Source organism: Arachis duranensis, chromosome 9, assembly GCF_000817695.3.
Source record: "Arachis duranensis cultivar V14167 chromosome 9, aradu.V14167.gnm2.J7QH, whole genome shotgun sequence".
NCBI lineage: Eukaryota > Viridiplantae > Streptophyta > Magnoliopsida > Fabales > Fabaceae > Arachis > Arachis duranensis.
This window is the reverse complement of record NC_029780.3, coordinates 11,372,919-11,388,610: the sequence shown is the minus strand read 5'-3', so window position 1 is coordinate 11,388,610 and position 15,692 is coordinate 11,372,919. Positions and strand designations below refer to the sequence as shown.

At 30.2% G+C, this 15,692-nt stretch overlaps 1 long non-coding RNA gene across 1 annotated transcript; it reads right to left on the bottom strand.

Moving 5' to 3' along the window:
* Positions 1–11,655: 11,655 nt before the first annotated feature.
* On the bottom strand, positions 11,656–14,071 carry LOC107464800 (uncharacterized). The gene is made up of 4 exons (XR_001587189.3): positions 13,809–14,071; positions 13,611–13,723; positions 13,413–13,531; positions 11,656–11,917 (listed from the first exon to the last, which is right to left on the bottom strand). It is a non-coding gene; the product is annotated as an uncharacterized LOC107464800 (long non-coding RNA).
* Positions 14,072–15,692: the final 1,621 nt, after the last annotated feature.

Genomic DNA, 15,692 nt, shown 5'->3' with positions numbered 1-15,692 from the left:
ATTTTGGTGGGATTACAGTCAACATTCTCAAGTTTAAAAACCCACAAGTTTCAGGTTCATATAACTTCATTTGGGTAATTAATTATCAATTGGAAGAGGTGCCCTATTTTCATAAATCAGTTCAGAATTTTCAGCAAATAACCCATCTTCCAAATGACTTATCTAAGTCTACAAAATAGATATGGACATAAAACTTGTTCTCACTTAAAATAGACTGATAAATATTTAAAATCCTTTGGGAGCAACTCAAAATTCCATTTAAATAAAAAGTTATAGCTTCTGGAAGTTGGTACTGCACAACCAGAAAACCAGAAAATTCTGCAGCAACCACTAAACTTCAAAAATTCATCTCTTCCAAACCACTTGGTCAAATTCCCTTAAATTTTTATTGAGTAATCTTGACTTATATAAATTTGTTAGAAAAATAGATTAGTTCAAAAATCATGTCTAGATTATTCCCAGATTTCGTTTTAAGTTGCTGTCCAAACATATTAAGAATTTATGCAGCAAGACTTCTCAATTTCACTAACCAAATTTAGTCCTCTAGGTTTCCAACTTATACTAATCCACCATTGCTCTCATTCATCACCATATCTACTTTAATTATATCATAACCTTATCCCAAAACCTCAGTTTCATGTACCTATCAGAAATTACCATGATTTATATCATACAAACGCACTTTAAAGCATTAGAATTCTGCACTTCTTCTAACAATAATAAACCAACCAATCAACAGAATTTCAGCAACATCAATCTTACTAACTCATCATCTTCAACTAGAAATTGCATCTAACAATTATCCATTACCCATAATTCTAACCCATACCTCTTTTGAAGTTGGAAATTCTATTTTTACTTCTTTCCGGAATCAGAATCCTAACCGTACGGAATTGGAGCTTTGGCCTCTCTTCCAAGAACGAATGGCCGACCTCAACTCGAGCAGGGGAAGAGTTCTTGCCTACGGTCACTATATTCTAGCAAGAATTAGAATTAGAATGGCAGAGGTGGAATAAAAGGGAAGAACAGAATTTGAATCTGAAGAAGAGGAAGAAGGAGAGTTGTTGGTTCTCAGCCAGCAAAGAAGCTTCGAAGATTCAGAGTGATGAGAGGTGGGGTGCCTTCCTTCTTGCTGCGGATGGCTTCTTCCTTCCTCTTCAGTTTCGTTTTGCTTCCCTTCTCTGTTCTTTTCCTTCGTTTGTGTGTGTTTTGGTTCAAAGAAAATGAGAAGCACTATTAACAAGAGATAGAAAAAAAATGAAGTGGGTTGAGGTGGTGCATAAGGCTTCATGGCTTCTCCTCACCTCAACACAGCATCAATGCATGCTTGAAGAGGTGTGACCATGGTTCCAAATTGCGCTAAGAGGAGAAGTGATCATGGTTAGATTTGAGTAGGAAAAGTTTGGTTCGGTTGAACCGGGAAAAGAAAAAGAAAACCGTGCTTTTGAAAAAGAGGAAGGAAAAACCGAGTTAATAGTTGAAAACGCTTTTAGGCTAATTTCTCAACTAATTCATTATCTACGCTTTATATTTTCATGTATCTAATCCTATGCGCGCCAAGGAACGCTGTAAGGAATCAGAAATAACAGACCTCATGAGGTAGGGTGGTTACAAATAGTAGTGTATTTCAAAAAATTCAAACTTAATCTTACATACAAGTTTTACAAAGTTCTACAAACTTATTGAGTTCTTGATAGTCCATTAGTTGTAGTAGATTGCATAAATTCTCTTGAGTGGAACAAGGATTTAATCACCTAAGATAGATGAATACTGAATCTGATACCTCTAACATAGCTTGAATGTTCGTTGCCAAATACTTTAACATATGCTTCATTTTCAGAAGCTACCAATTCCCTTTTGCAAATCTTCTTAGATGACATTTTATAAGCAAATAGTAACAAATTATATATATTGAATTTTATTTAAACCAATCTAAACTAACATAATACTATAAATATTCTTTTTATCATTTTGAGAAGTTATATTTTTATATCTACAAATACTGATATGTCGTTTACACTAATGCCTAAGCAAACTGTGTCCCAGCCCAATAAATTGAATTTGCTTAGTTAAAGATGTTTTTATTTGTTTTGGAAAATATTTTTTTTAATTTATTTCAAAAAAGTTTTCTGAACTTTGCATTGAAATAATATTTCAGTTTATATCATTGTGACTTATTTGTAACCTAAATCTAGTTTTAACATTATTTGTTATTTGACAACCAAGTAGCATTACTATACGATGGTTATTTTTCTTTTTTTGGTTTGAATTCAAGAGTCAATAATTCAACTTAACCAAAATAATAAACTATTCTAAATAACGCTTTTGTTCAATCAAAAGTTCTTATTTTGTTTATAATGCATGGTAACCCTTAATATAACGAAAAGACGTGAATTAAGCAATAATTTTTATAGTTCTGAAATCACATCTCATACAACAATATTTAGAAAATTTCAAGCCTATATAAAATGTGCTGCATCATAAACTTATCATTGCATGAAAAAAGAGGAAAAACCAATGGCAAAAAATATTGTGACGCATACAATAGCAATGTTGACAATTGGAATGATTATTTGCTCTGCCAATAATGAATCTTATTATAACACTATTTGGGAATCGAATAATAGTTTATTAGCGGATTATAAACCTATTATGAGAATAAGCTTGCTAAAAGCATTAAGAATCTTTACGATTTGTACGTCAAGAAATTAATTGACATTCAGCATCTAATTAATTTTTGAAATCATTTTAAGATCTTATTAGTTTTTTATGTCATTGTTTCTTCTCTCTCCTACAAGTGTTACGGGATCAATATATTGTCCATAAAATACCTTGTATATATTATTATTTACCTATATGAAAAGTAGCCTCGCTAACAATATATGAAAAAAAATAAAAGTAAAATATTTTGATAAATCAAACCTATTACAATATTAGATGATAATCTCAAATCAAGTAAGGTTATATGTATGTTTTTTGTTCATAATTCTATATAAATCGAATTTATTAAATTTAAATTATGCATTATATAGTATTAAATCGAATCAATCTAGCAAAAACTATAGCAAAAGAAGTTATTCTAGATTCTTGGAAAATAAATCTTCAATAAGACCTTTATGTCAAGTATGTGACAAACTAGGACACACAAACATTGAATTGCCATTGTAAGTTTTAGAATATGAATTTTAAGTTGCGTTTATTTATTAGGACTCTGAGATAGGAGCATAGAGATAAAAAAATTATATTTGATAAATAAAATATAGACATAAATATTATGTCTAGAGATAATAAATTAATATATTTTATATCTTTCGTAATAAAAAATACAAAAACACTAATAAAAAATACAACTTATTTTTTTTATTATTATTCATATAAATTTTTTATAATTATATTTTTTATTATATTATTTTAAATTTTTGTATAAAAAAAGAATAAATTAAACTTTTATAAATTATTTTTTTATATTTAGTTAGGTTGTTTATTTTTAATTAAGTAAGACCACAATAAGAACTAAACTTAATTTCTTCTAATAAAAAACAAAGAGATACTTTAAACTTCTATTTACTGTTTATAATGCAAAAATTAATATAAAATTATTTTTTATAATAAATGAACCATAAATAAAGATTATAATAAATTCTCTATTAGAAATGGTTTTACAAAATGATGTTAAGAATGCTGTTTGTTTTTCACATACAACACCGTACAAGAAGAATAAGCATGCGTTTCATTCTGAGCCTGCATACAAGGGGTTTAATTGTTTAAATAGTGGGAAAATCATCTAAATGCATGGATAAGGCACCACTTTGTTTATCAACAATTTATGTGTTTTAATTGTCAGAATAAAATTACTGTAAACTAGCGCTAAAAGTGATGAATTAAGCCAGTTCATGAGTTAGTTCGAGTTCGACTCATTAATAACTCGATAAGTTGAACTTGTTAGCTGGTGAGCCGAGCTTGAGCTTGGAATTGAGCTCATAAATTAAATTATCTTAATTATATAAATTTTTATATTTATTATTTACATATAAATTTGATGTAGAATATAAATAAAAATTTTATAATTTATTGATAGATAGATAATATATAAAATTGATATTTTTAAATATTTTTTAAAATACATAAGTTATAATTATTGATATAGAATTGTAGATTATGTTGCTATTATTTGAGCCAACTTGTGAGCTCGAGCCAGCTCGTGAGCTTTCGGTGAGCCGAGTTTGATCTTAAGAAATTGGCTCAATTGTTAATGAATCGAGTCGTGAGCCAAGCTCAATTTTCGTGAGCCGAACTTAAATTTGGTCTAGCTCGACTCAACTCGACTCACTTCGCTACTGTGAACCATGGATACACACTTCGCTTTTGAGATAAAAATAAAGAATAAAGTGAAGGAAAGAAAAAACTGAAAACTTAAAAAGGATCAACACTTGTTCTCAGATTTAGATTTATTCTATAATGTTTTAAACCACTTAATTAATTAATTTAGGGATGAAAAGTATTGCTATGAAACATAAACACAAGCGAACAAATGAATCTTAGGAGAGCCGAACGCAAAAATTTCACAAGACTCTAAGCCCTAATGTGCTAAACGGGCTAAATAGTGTAAATAATTATTAAATATGTGTTTCTTTGCATAATTATGCCATGAATCAATTTGATTATTATATTTGAAGGGTGTCTTAGCACCCAGTCCATTAAATAAGCCATTTGGTTTGGGAATCATTACTCAAAAATTACTCTAAAGAGTTGCTATAAATTAGAGCAATAACGAATCCAAGATAAGATTAGACTCAATGTAATTGGCTCAAACTAAGCATAATTCTTGTCAAATTTATATTATTAGGTAGCTTTTTATATATTTTGAGTCTTGTACTTAGTCTAGTTATATATATACAAATTAAAGTTCTTTAACTGATACTAAAATATATAAATTTGTGAATTTAGATAATAACCATGAAAAAGAAGCTACCATTTATTAAGAAATTTTCAAATTTCTCCTATCACGATGGAAAAAAATTAGTCCATAATACTTTTAACAATATCTTATGTTATTGTTGTATCTCATGTAACTTTCATTACAAATAGTTAAAAACATATTTTCCTTTGTCCCTAATAACATGTTATAAGGCACTTTGCAGGAATTTTTTTTAAATAAATTAAAATAATTCTTTATGTTTCAAAATAAACAAAAACACAATTACGTAATTCAATTTTTTGGACTGCAGATCGCTTAATACTTAGGCAAATTACGTCCCGGGGTGGTCTCCACCTAAAAAAATATTTTTTACGGATAATTAAAAAAATAAAAAATGAACATTTTTCAAACCATATTAATTATATAGTTTAATTAAACTTTGAATAGGATATAAACAATCAAATTCAATTTAAATAATAACAAATTATATTATTTTTTTTAAACTAATCCAAACATATATACAGAATATTTTTTTTATTTTGAGGGATTATATTTCTATACCTACAAACATCCATATATAAATAAAACATATGTATAATTATGTTGTTTACACTAATGTCTAGGTGAATGACATTCCAATATAAAAAAAAATTACGTAATTAAAGATGTTTCTATTTGTTTTGGAAATGAAAGAATGATTTTATTTTATTTTTAAACAAATTTCCGATCTTTGTATTCAAATGATATTTTAGTTTAATATCATTTTAACTTATTTGTAACCTAAATCTAGTTTTAACACTATTTGTTATTTGACAACCAATTAGCAATACCATATGATGGTTTTTTTTCTTTTTTTTTTTGTTTGAGTTCAAGAAGCAATCCAACTTAACCAAATGAATAGACTATCCAAAATAACGCTTTTGTCTAATCAAAAGTTTTTATTTTGTTTATATTGATAACCCTTAATATAACCAAAAGACATGAATCAAGCAATAGTTTTCATAATTCTGAAATCATATTTTATATAACAATATTAAGGAAGATTTCAAGCCTATATAAAATGTGTTTCGTCATAAACTTATCATTGCATGAAAAAAAAAGAAAAATCTATGGCAAAGAATGGTGCTACGCATACAATAGCAATGTTGATAATTGGAATGATTATTTGCTCTGCCAGTAATGAATCTTCTAACACCATTGGTAAATTGTATAATATTCTACCAGTGTATTATTCTCTTTCACCTATGATGATAAATTGTATGATACAATGTCAGAAACGACATCCATATAATCCAGTAAAAAGGAAAAAATGCCTTAAGGACTGTTGCATCGAAGAATGTCATGACTGGCATTCGTATGATAAGGAACAATTTGATAAATGCATTAAGGAGCTTTCCGATTCGTACGTCAAGTAATTTAGTAATATTCAACATCTAGTTAATTTTTGAAGTCTTTTAGTTAAGTCTTAGATATTCTTATTTTTAAGAGTTTTAGATTTTTTTTCCTTGTATTAAATGTCTACTGCAATTATTGGTGAAGAAATGTTGGTTTTTAAGACTTTTTCTTTTTAAATTTTGAAAATGTTTGAAAGATAATAAAAACCAATTCAAAGTTGACTTATTAAAGCTGCCTTATCACTTCAATAAAACAGCACTTTCGCAACAGTTTATTTTATTGTTTAGTGATAGTTTTCGATTAAAACTGTCACTAAATGTTTTTGCCATATTTAAAAAAGCGTCACGAATTTGAGCGTCGCTAGGTGACAGTGACGTTTTTCGACCATCGTTGGTAAGAATCGTCAGTAAATTGTTTGTGAGTTTTTGATCTATAAAATCGTTACTAATTTGTAATACTTGTTAGGATACTTTTTATTTTATATTTAGCAACAGTACAGTTTGTAACTGTCACTAAATTACTAAATTCTGTGACATTTTTTTTTGTATTTTGTGACTGTTGTAAATCATCACAAAAATTTTAGAAATGTTTTGAAACTGTCACTAAGTTATTAGTTCCTATGACAGCTTTTAGGTGTATTTAATAACTGTTTAAACTGTCATAATATTTTTAACACAATTTGAAACTGTCACTAAGTTACTAATTCCTGTGACAATTTTTTTTTGTATATAGTGACTATTTTAAACTATCATAATCTTTCTAACATCAAAGTTTTCTTTTATTAATTATTATAAAAATTATTCCTATTATAAATAATAATTTATATGTGTCTACCAACATGATAATAGTTTAACATTACAATATCAAAGCTTTCCTTCTCAAAAGTTGAATTCTACAAAAATGACAGTGTATTTCAAAAAATTCAAACCTAATCTTACATACGAGTTTGACAAAGCTCTACAAACTTATTCGGTTCTTGATAGTCCATTAGTTGTAGTAGATTACATAAATTCTCTTGAGCGAAACAAGAATTTAATCACCTAAGATAAATTAATACTGAATCTGATACCTCTAACATAGCTTGAATGCTCATTGCCAAATACTTTAACATATGCTTTATTTTCAGAAGCTATCAATTCCCTTTTGCAAATCTTCTTAGATAACATTTTATAAGCAAATAGTAACAAATTATATATATTGAATTTTATTTTTAAACCAATCTAAACTAACATAATACTATAAATATTTTTTTATTATTTTGAGAGGTTATATTTTTAATACTTATATATCGTTTACACTAATGCCTAGGCAAACCGTGTCCCAGCTCAAAAATTTGAATTTACTTAGTTAAAAATATTTTTATTTGTTTTGAAAAAAAATATTTAATTTATTTCAAAAAGTTTTCTGAACTTTGCATTGAAATAATATTTCAGTTTATATCATTGTGATTTATTTATAACCTAAATCTAGGTTTAACATTATTTGTTATTTGACAACCAAGTAGCATTACTATATGATGGGTATTTTTCTTTTTTTTGGTTTGAATTCAAGAGGCAATAATTCTACTTAACCAAAATAATAAACTATCCTAATTAACGCTTTTGTTTAATCAAAAGTTCGTATTTTGTTTAAATGCATGGTAACCCTTAATATAATGAAAAGACATGAATTAAGCAATAATTTTCATAGTTCTGAAATCATATCTCATACAACAATATTAAGAAAAATGTCAAGCCTATACAAAACGTGCTACATCATAAACTTATCTATCATTGCATGAAAAAGAGGAAAAACCTATGGCAAAGAATGGTGTGACGCATACAATAGTAATGTTGACAATTTGAATGATTATTTGCTCTGCCAATAATGAGTCTTATAACACTTTTGGAATCGAATAATAGTTTATTAGCGGATTATAAACCTATGATGAGAATAAGCTTGTTAAAGCATTAAGAATCTTTACTATTTGTGTTAGAAAGGGTAATAGAGAATAATAGAGAAAAGATTTGTATGTATTCAAGTTATATGGAATGATGTAATATAAAATAATATTTATAGGTGTTAAGAGAATCAAAATAATAAAGACTTAATATCGTATAATAAATATTTAGATATATTAAATAATACTAATTGATCTAATTGATCCTCATTATACTCTAACATGTAAGTCAAGTAATTTAGTGACATTCAGCATCTAGTTAATTTTTTAAATCATTTTAAGATCTTATTAGTTTTTTATTTTAGTTTTGTTATTTTAAATGAATTTTAAATTGTATAATAAAAATGTTAATATTCTATGTCATTGTTTCTTCTCTCTCCTGCAAGTGTTATGGGATCAATATATTGTCCATAAAATACTTTGTATATATTATTATTTACCCATATGAAAAGTAGCCTCGCTAACAATTACAACAACAAAGCCTTGTCCCACTAAGTGGGGTCGGCTAGCCTCGCTAACAATATATGAAAAAAAATAATTTAAAAGTCTATTTTAGTTTTGAATTTTTCTTTTTATTGCACTATAATTTGCACTAAGTTATGAGCTAAAGTCAACTATTTATTTATTAAATATTCGTCCAATTTTAAATTTAAAAAACTCCAGCAAATACAAAAACAACAAGTATTTCAATTAAACAAGGAAGTGTTTTTCATATGATTTAATTTGAATATTAGACGTTTTAATTCTGATTTTACTATATTGTTATTTGCTTTAATTATTATTGAGTTTAATTACTCCACCAATTGAACAATCTATAATATTATGACCTTATTTTTGCAAATGACTTTGCTAGGTAGATAATAGCTTTTGTGAACAATATGAACAATGAGTTTTAAAATTGGCCCAATAAAGTAAAATATACGACACCTCCAAATTATCCATCTAAATCTTAATATTAGGATAATCATCCGTACACATTGTAAATTGAACATCCGATATATCAATTGTTTACATTGTTTAATATTTTCATTGTCTACCTGTACTTTTCTTTTTGCGAATACAAACTCTGTGTCCTCATCCTTTTGAATTTACGTTGCTTTTGTCAATAATCTTTAATGTGATAAATTCATTACCTTGTATTAATGTTAGGCGTTAATATCAATAGATTATTGAAAACGCAACTAAATTCACAAGAAGTAGTTGAAGTTCAATATATATAGGAAAGAGTAAATTATTATTTTTACCCACAAAAGTTGAAATTTTAACAGATTTACCCATAAAAAAAATTATCATTTGTACCCATAAAATATGGATTTTATATAATAAAATTATCCAAATATTAAAAAATCACATAAAAAATTCAAATTACTCTCATCATCATTGTTTTCAACTTTTTATTAAACTCAGAACAGGGTGCTACCACCTAATGCCCCAACAACAAATCAATTTCCAAACTCAAACAGGATATGTAGGGGATTGAAAAAATTGAGCAATCCTCACCTGGGCCAAACTCTGAGAGGCAGGGGTGAACTTGTTCTGTTTTAGCTCTATTTCAGCAAGAGAGATGCTAGCTACGACAGTTGCTCTGAAGGTTCGGCGACTGAGAAGTTAATGATGATGGTGACGTCGTCGGCAGCTCGTTGGAGTAGAAGAGAGAGTGAGAACAGTGGCTGAGTTAGGGTTCGGTGGAGGAAGTGCGAGACTGATGAGTAGCTCACTGGCGGTGGTCTGGACCGAGAGAAAGAACGACAAAGACGGTAAGGGTGGCTAGGATTCATCGCTGATGGTAGAGACGACGGTGGTTCACAACAGTTCTGGCGGCTGGAAGTGCAGACGGCGATGATGCCAGGATTGTGCTGGTGGTTGGGAGGTCTCTGGTTCTTGAAGAGGAAAGAAGAAGGGGAAGAAGAGGAGAAGGAGAAGTGAATTAGGGTTCGGTGGTTTAAAATGCGGTGGCCCATCGGCGGCACTGATTTGGTGATGAGGAGAAGGTAGCCATGGTAGTTGAGGGTGGTCGGCGGTGAAGAGAGAAGAGGTAAGGTATTGCGGCTCTAGGGTTGCTGGCGACGGCAAAGCAAGGGCTGGTGCGAAGATCCTTTGGTCGGCAAGGGTGAGACAGGAGAGGAGAGAAGGAGGGGTGGCCACGGCGGAAGGAGGACGACAGCGGTGATCGCCGACGCTGAAAGCTGCAGGAACAGAAACAGAGGCCATGACATTTGTCACAGAGGAGCGAGGAGAGGTGGCTTGCAACTGAAAAGATTGCTGCTAAGATTGTTTGAAAAATCAATTGATTATTAGTGAGAGATAGATGATGGGATTAGTGGTAGTAGTGGTGGTAAGGTGATGAGCAGATGAGGATGATAGATGAGGATGATAGAGTAGTTAGTAAAAAGAGAAAAGATAATGTAAATGATGATAAGGGTAATTTGAAATTTTTATATGATTATTTAGTATTTAAATAATTTTATTATACAAAACTCATATTTTCTGAATATAAATGATAATTTTTTTTTTAATAAATAAATTTATCAGCGTTTCAATTTTTATGAATAAAAATGATAATTTATTCTATAAAAAATTAAAACCCATTTACGAACAACTCCTCTCTTGTACAAGAGGAATGATTGATAAATTCAAGAAAGCTGAAAATTAATGCCTTAGGGAATAGAGACAATGTTAGAGAATAATTAATGCAGTTCTGGGTTTAGAAATGGCAGAAGCTACAGCAAAGGAAGTTGTTCCAGATTCTTGGAAGATAAATCTTAGTAAGACCTTGTGACAAACTAGGACACATAAAAATCGAATTGTCAATGTAAGTTTTAGAATATGGATTTTAAATTGCGTTTTTTTATCAGGGCTTTGAGATAATTTTATCTAATTATTTATCATCAAACAAAATATAAAAATATTAATTTTTATATTTCTATCATTTATGCCTTATTTTTAATATCTTTTTTGTTTACATAAAATATAAATTTAATTTTTATATATTACAAAATAATTTTTAATTAAATGAGACCACAATAGAGATTAAACTTAATTTCTTCTAATAGAAAAGAGAGACATGCTTTAAATTTTTATTTATTATTTATAATACAAAAATTATATAAATTTACTTTTTATAATAAATAAACCATAAATAGAGATCAGAATGAATTCTCTATTAGAGATGGTCTTACAAAATATTAAAAACAGTTTGTTTTCGCATACAATACTGTATAAGAAGAATAAGCATGAGTTTCATTATAAGCCATGTACCTATTTAGGTACTACACCTGCATACAAAGGTTTAATTATTTAATGTAACCCCTCATTACCAAAATGGCACGCTTTCGGCTGCACTACTCTAATAGCAAGAAGTATTACAACTTCTTTATATACTCAATATTAAAATAGGAGCCTGTGACTCGACACCATGTCGCTGATTCCTTTGAAAACCGGAAATAGATACTAATTCTTTAAAAAAAAAACAAACAAGCATAGATTCATATACAAGATTTCTTACATAATAGCTTATAATATAATATACATATAAAACACAAAACTCCTATCCCTCTTTCAAAATTGTAATAACAAAGACGAGGGAAGAAAAATAATCTAATTAATTCAACATCATATAAATCTAAACGCAGTATAACTCCTCATTATGTTTCTTCATCTGATTCCTGAAAAGGTTCAGTTGTAGGGGGTGAGAACCTAATCACACGGTCTCACCATGGAGTTTCAGAGTTATTATAAGACGATACTTAATAAGAAAACTGTTTTCAAACTCAGTGATTATCATTGCCTTATGAATCTTTTAAAACCAATAGCTAATCATTTAAAACCTTTTTAAAGAGACAACATTTAATCTTTCAGAAATCCAAAACCTTTCTTTTCTTATAAGAAAATCTTAGTCATAGACCAACCACACAGACAATCAACACAATCATCAATTCAGCACCAAAGCTCATTCTCAAAAGTAGCACACCAGGATAAACACAGGCAAAATAGACAAGGAAAGCACAGGTTTAGGTAGCAGTTACAGCAAATAGTTGAGGTAATAGTTAAGAACAGTTTAACAATTAGGCACACCAAAACACGTTCAAACCCAAGCAAAGCATACAAATGCATATGATGCATGCCTGTCCTATGGCTAATGAGCTCATCTGTCAGTTATCCAGCCAACCCAACAAGTCTGAAAACCTTAGACTGTCCCCCGACGCGTATCCCCATAAGTCTATGCATAGCTTTTTCTCATATATATATTAAATCGCTCAACGAGGGTATCATTCCCGGAAATTTATAGTGCCCGGTTACCCTTAAGTCGTAAGGTCAACAGAATATCGAGTTTCAACTTGGAGCAAGTGGTGACAAGCTACTGCGTCTACCCAGGAAAACTCGTGTCTCAGATAATTCAAATTCATAAGCCATATGAATAATTCATTCATCATTTATCAATATCTAAGTCATTCTCAATTTCATCATCATTTGTCAATCCATATCTCATTTCCAAATTCATTCAAAAATCACATTTCAAAATCAATCCTCATCATCTTTCTTTTCATTCCATTAATCAACGTCCCAGTCCAAAACATAAGTCTTTCTTTTTAAATAAATCAATCTTAAAACATATAATGTTTAAAACCAAATCTTTTTAAATAATTACTTCAAACAAAACTTCCAATTTTATAAAATTTCGGCAGCATCTCCTCTAAAACTCGGACTCTACCACCCTTTTTGGGTCCCATCCAAACATTTCTCAAACCTTTTCTCAACCATTTCCAAATTGAACCAATTCTAATAATAAAACTCTTTTTAAAATCAAACCAGCTCAAATATTAAGTCATTTATAAAATCAGACTAACTCAAAATCAAACCGCTTCCAGAATCAATTTATTTTCATATTTCAAATCATTTCCAAAAAATCGATTCATTTACATTACCAAATAAATTCCAAAACCAAGAAAATCCATTCTTCATAATAATCAAGTAAATAACATTTCAAATCAATTTCTTATCAACAACCATACACCACTCACGCAATCAAGCAACCAATAATTCAGTCTAACAAACCATCACATCCACAAGACAAATATAATCACAGAAACATATCTTTTTGCATCAATATCTATTTATAACAACTTTATAATATGAAATAGATTTTAATAAAACCCCTACCTCGACAAACCGAAACCCGAAAACCAAACGCGTCAACTGAACTCTTTTCTCTCCGCCCAAAATCAGCGGCCACAACTACAGCAACTCTAATTACGGCACGTAAGGACCGAAACTCAAACCTAAAGCATTAATGTTGAAAGGACTTTAGAAACATATAAGAGCAGCGACTGAGAGAATTCGAAACACGAAACAGCTTACCGAACTTACGAATAGCCGAGAAAACTGAACGGCGGTGACTTCGTTGGCGACGCGGCAGCTCGATGTCGCATGCACGACTACTGAACTCAGCATGCGAGAACCAAAACTCGACCCTACATTACCATCCACATCACAGTTACTATAACAAGCTATGATGAAAAACTTATTTTCAAAGGTTTTAGAGACGATAACGCTTACCAAAGGAAAAAGGACTTCAGTGGCGGTTTCCGGCGACGACGTGGCGTGGTGCGGCGCGGTGGACGGTGGCGGATCTGCGGCGGTGAAAGGCGGTGGAGGCACGGCCGCTCGAACAGAAACCCCCTCCGTCGATCTCTCTCTCTCTCCTCGAGCTTCTCTCTCTTTAATCATGCCGGCGGCAACAACACACGGTGGCGCAGTTTTGCGCAGCGGATCGCGCTCCTCCTCGCGGCACTGGCCCGCGTATTCTCCTTCTCTGTTTGTGATTCTCTTCTCCTTCCCCTGTTCGTGATTCCAACGGCGGCGGCAAGAACGGGTTCGGCGGTAAGGATCCGACGAAGCTGGCGGTGATGACGCGAGCAGCAGGACGCCAAGGCGGCAGCAAGCTACTCCCTCCCCGACGCTCTCCCTCATCGGTGTGACATGGCGGCGCGGCGGCAATGACGCCCGCCGGTGACGTCCTTCTTCTCTCCCCCTTCTTTCCTTTTTCCGCAGTCCCCCACTCCTCTTTTCCTTTTCTTTTTTTCTTTCTTTCCTTCTGTTGGGATTTTTTGTGGGTAAGCGAGGGTAGGGAAGGGGTGCGGCTGTGTGTGCGTGTGAGCTGAGAGATGTCAGTGTGAGTGTTAATGAAATTAGGGTTCAGGTTTGTTTTAAAAAAAAAATTAGGATTTTATTTGGGAATTTAGAATTAGAATAAAATTCATATAAGTAATATAATAATTTAAATTTTTTAATTTAAATATAAAATTATTCAATAATTATAAAATTAGATAAAATTTTTAATTTAATTAATTTTAATAAAATAATTTTTAAATTAAAATTTTTAATAAATAAATAAATTAAAATTAGCTTATAACAAGATTTTTTCGAAAATTCTTTGTCTAACATTTAAATGGTGGGAAAACCATCAAAATGCATGCATAAGGCACCCACTTTATTTATCAACAATCTGTGTGTTTTAATTGTCAAAATAAAATTACTGTAAACCATGGATAGATACACACCCTTTTGTTATTAAGGTTTGAAAATTATTTGAATAGGTCAATGAATTCCTAAATATTAAACTTTTTAAATAAGTGACATTAAAAAATTTGAGTTCCAGCTTCTTGCCTTAATATAAAAATAATAAATTGTCAAGAGATAAAAAGAATATATCAATTAGATGACAACTATATTATAAAAAAGAAAGTTATCATATTTGAAAATTTTCAATTCCTCCACTCAATGAAGCCAAGTATGCTTAAAACAACAATATATTACCATATTGTATCTCAACCAATTTTTATAAATAATTATTAATTAAATATTCTCAATTAATTTTTAAACATCATATAGGAAGCTTTTCACTTTTTTAACCTATAATTTATTTTCATCACCGTCTAATGTGCAATATATTATTTATGCTCTTACTTTTTATCTCAATCCATTAAAATGAAGAGACACACAAAATTAAAATAATTAACTATTCCAAAACAATACTTTTCGACAATGAAAAGTTCTTGTTAATTTATATTAATAATGAGTAACTCATTGTATAAGGAGGGGACATGAACTAAGCAAAGAATATCCTAGTTCTAGAATCATATAACATATAATAATATCAGGGAATATAAAATATATATGGTCCATTGTGTAAACTTATGATTGCAAGATTGAAAAGAAGAGAAACAACATACATATGGCTAAGAATAATATTGTTCATGCAATTGCAATGTTAATTGTTGGAGCAATTATTTGTTCTACCATTACTAAATTTCATGATGAAACCACCTCTAAAGAATCTTGGACTACATCTTATAACGTTGTACGTACCCTAGACGGTTGTATCAGGAAATGCAAGGCAAGCTTTAAACGTAGAACAATAGAGAGAACAGAATGCATTAA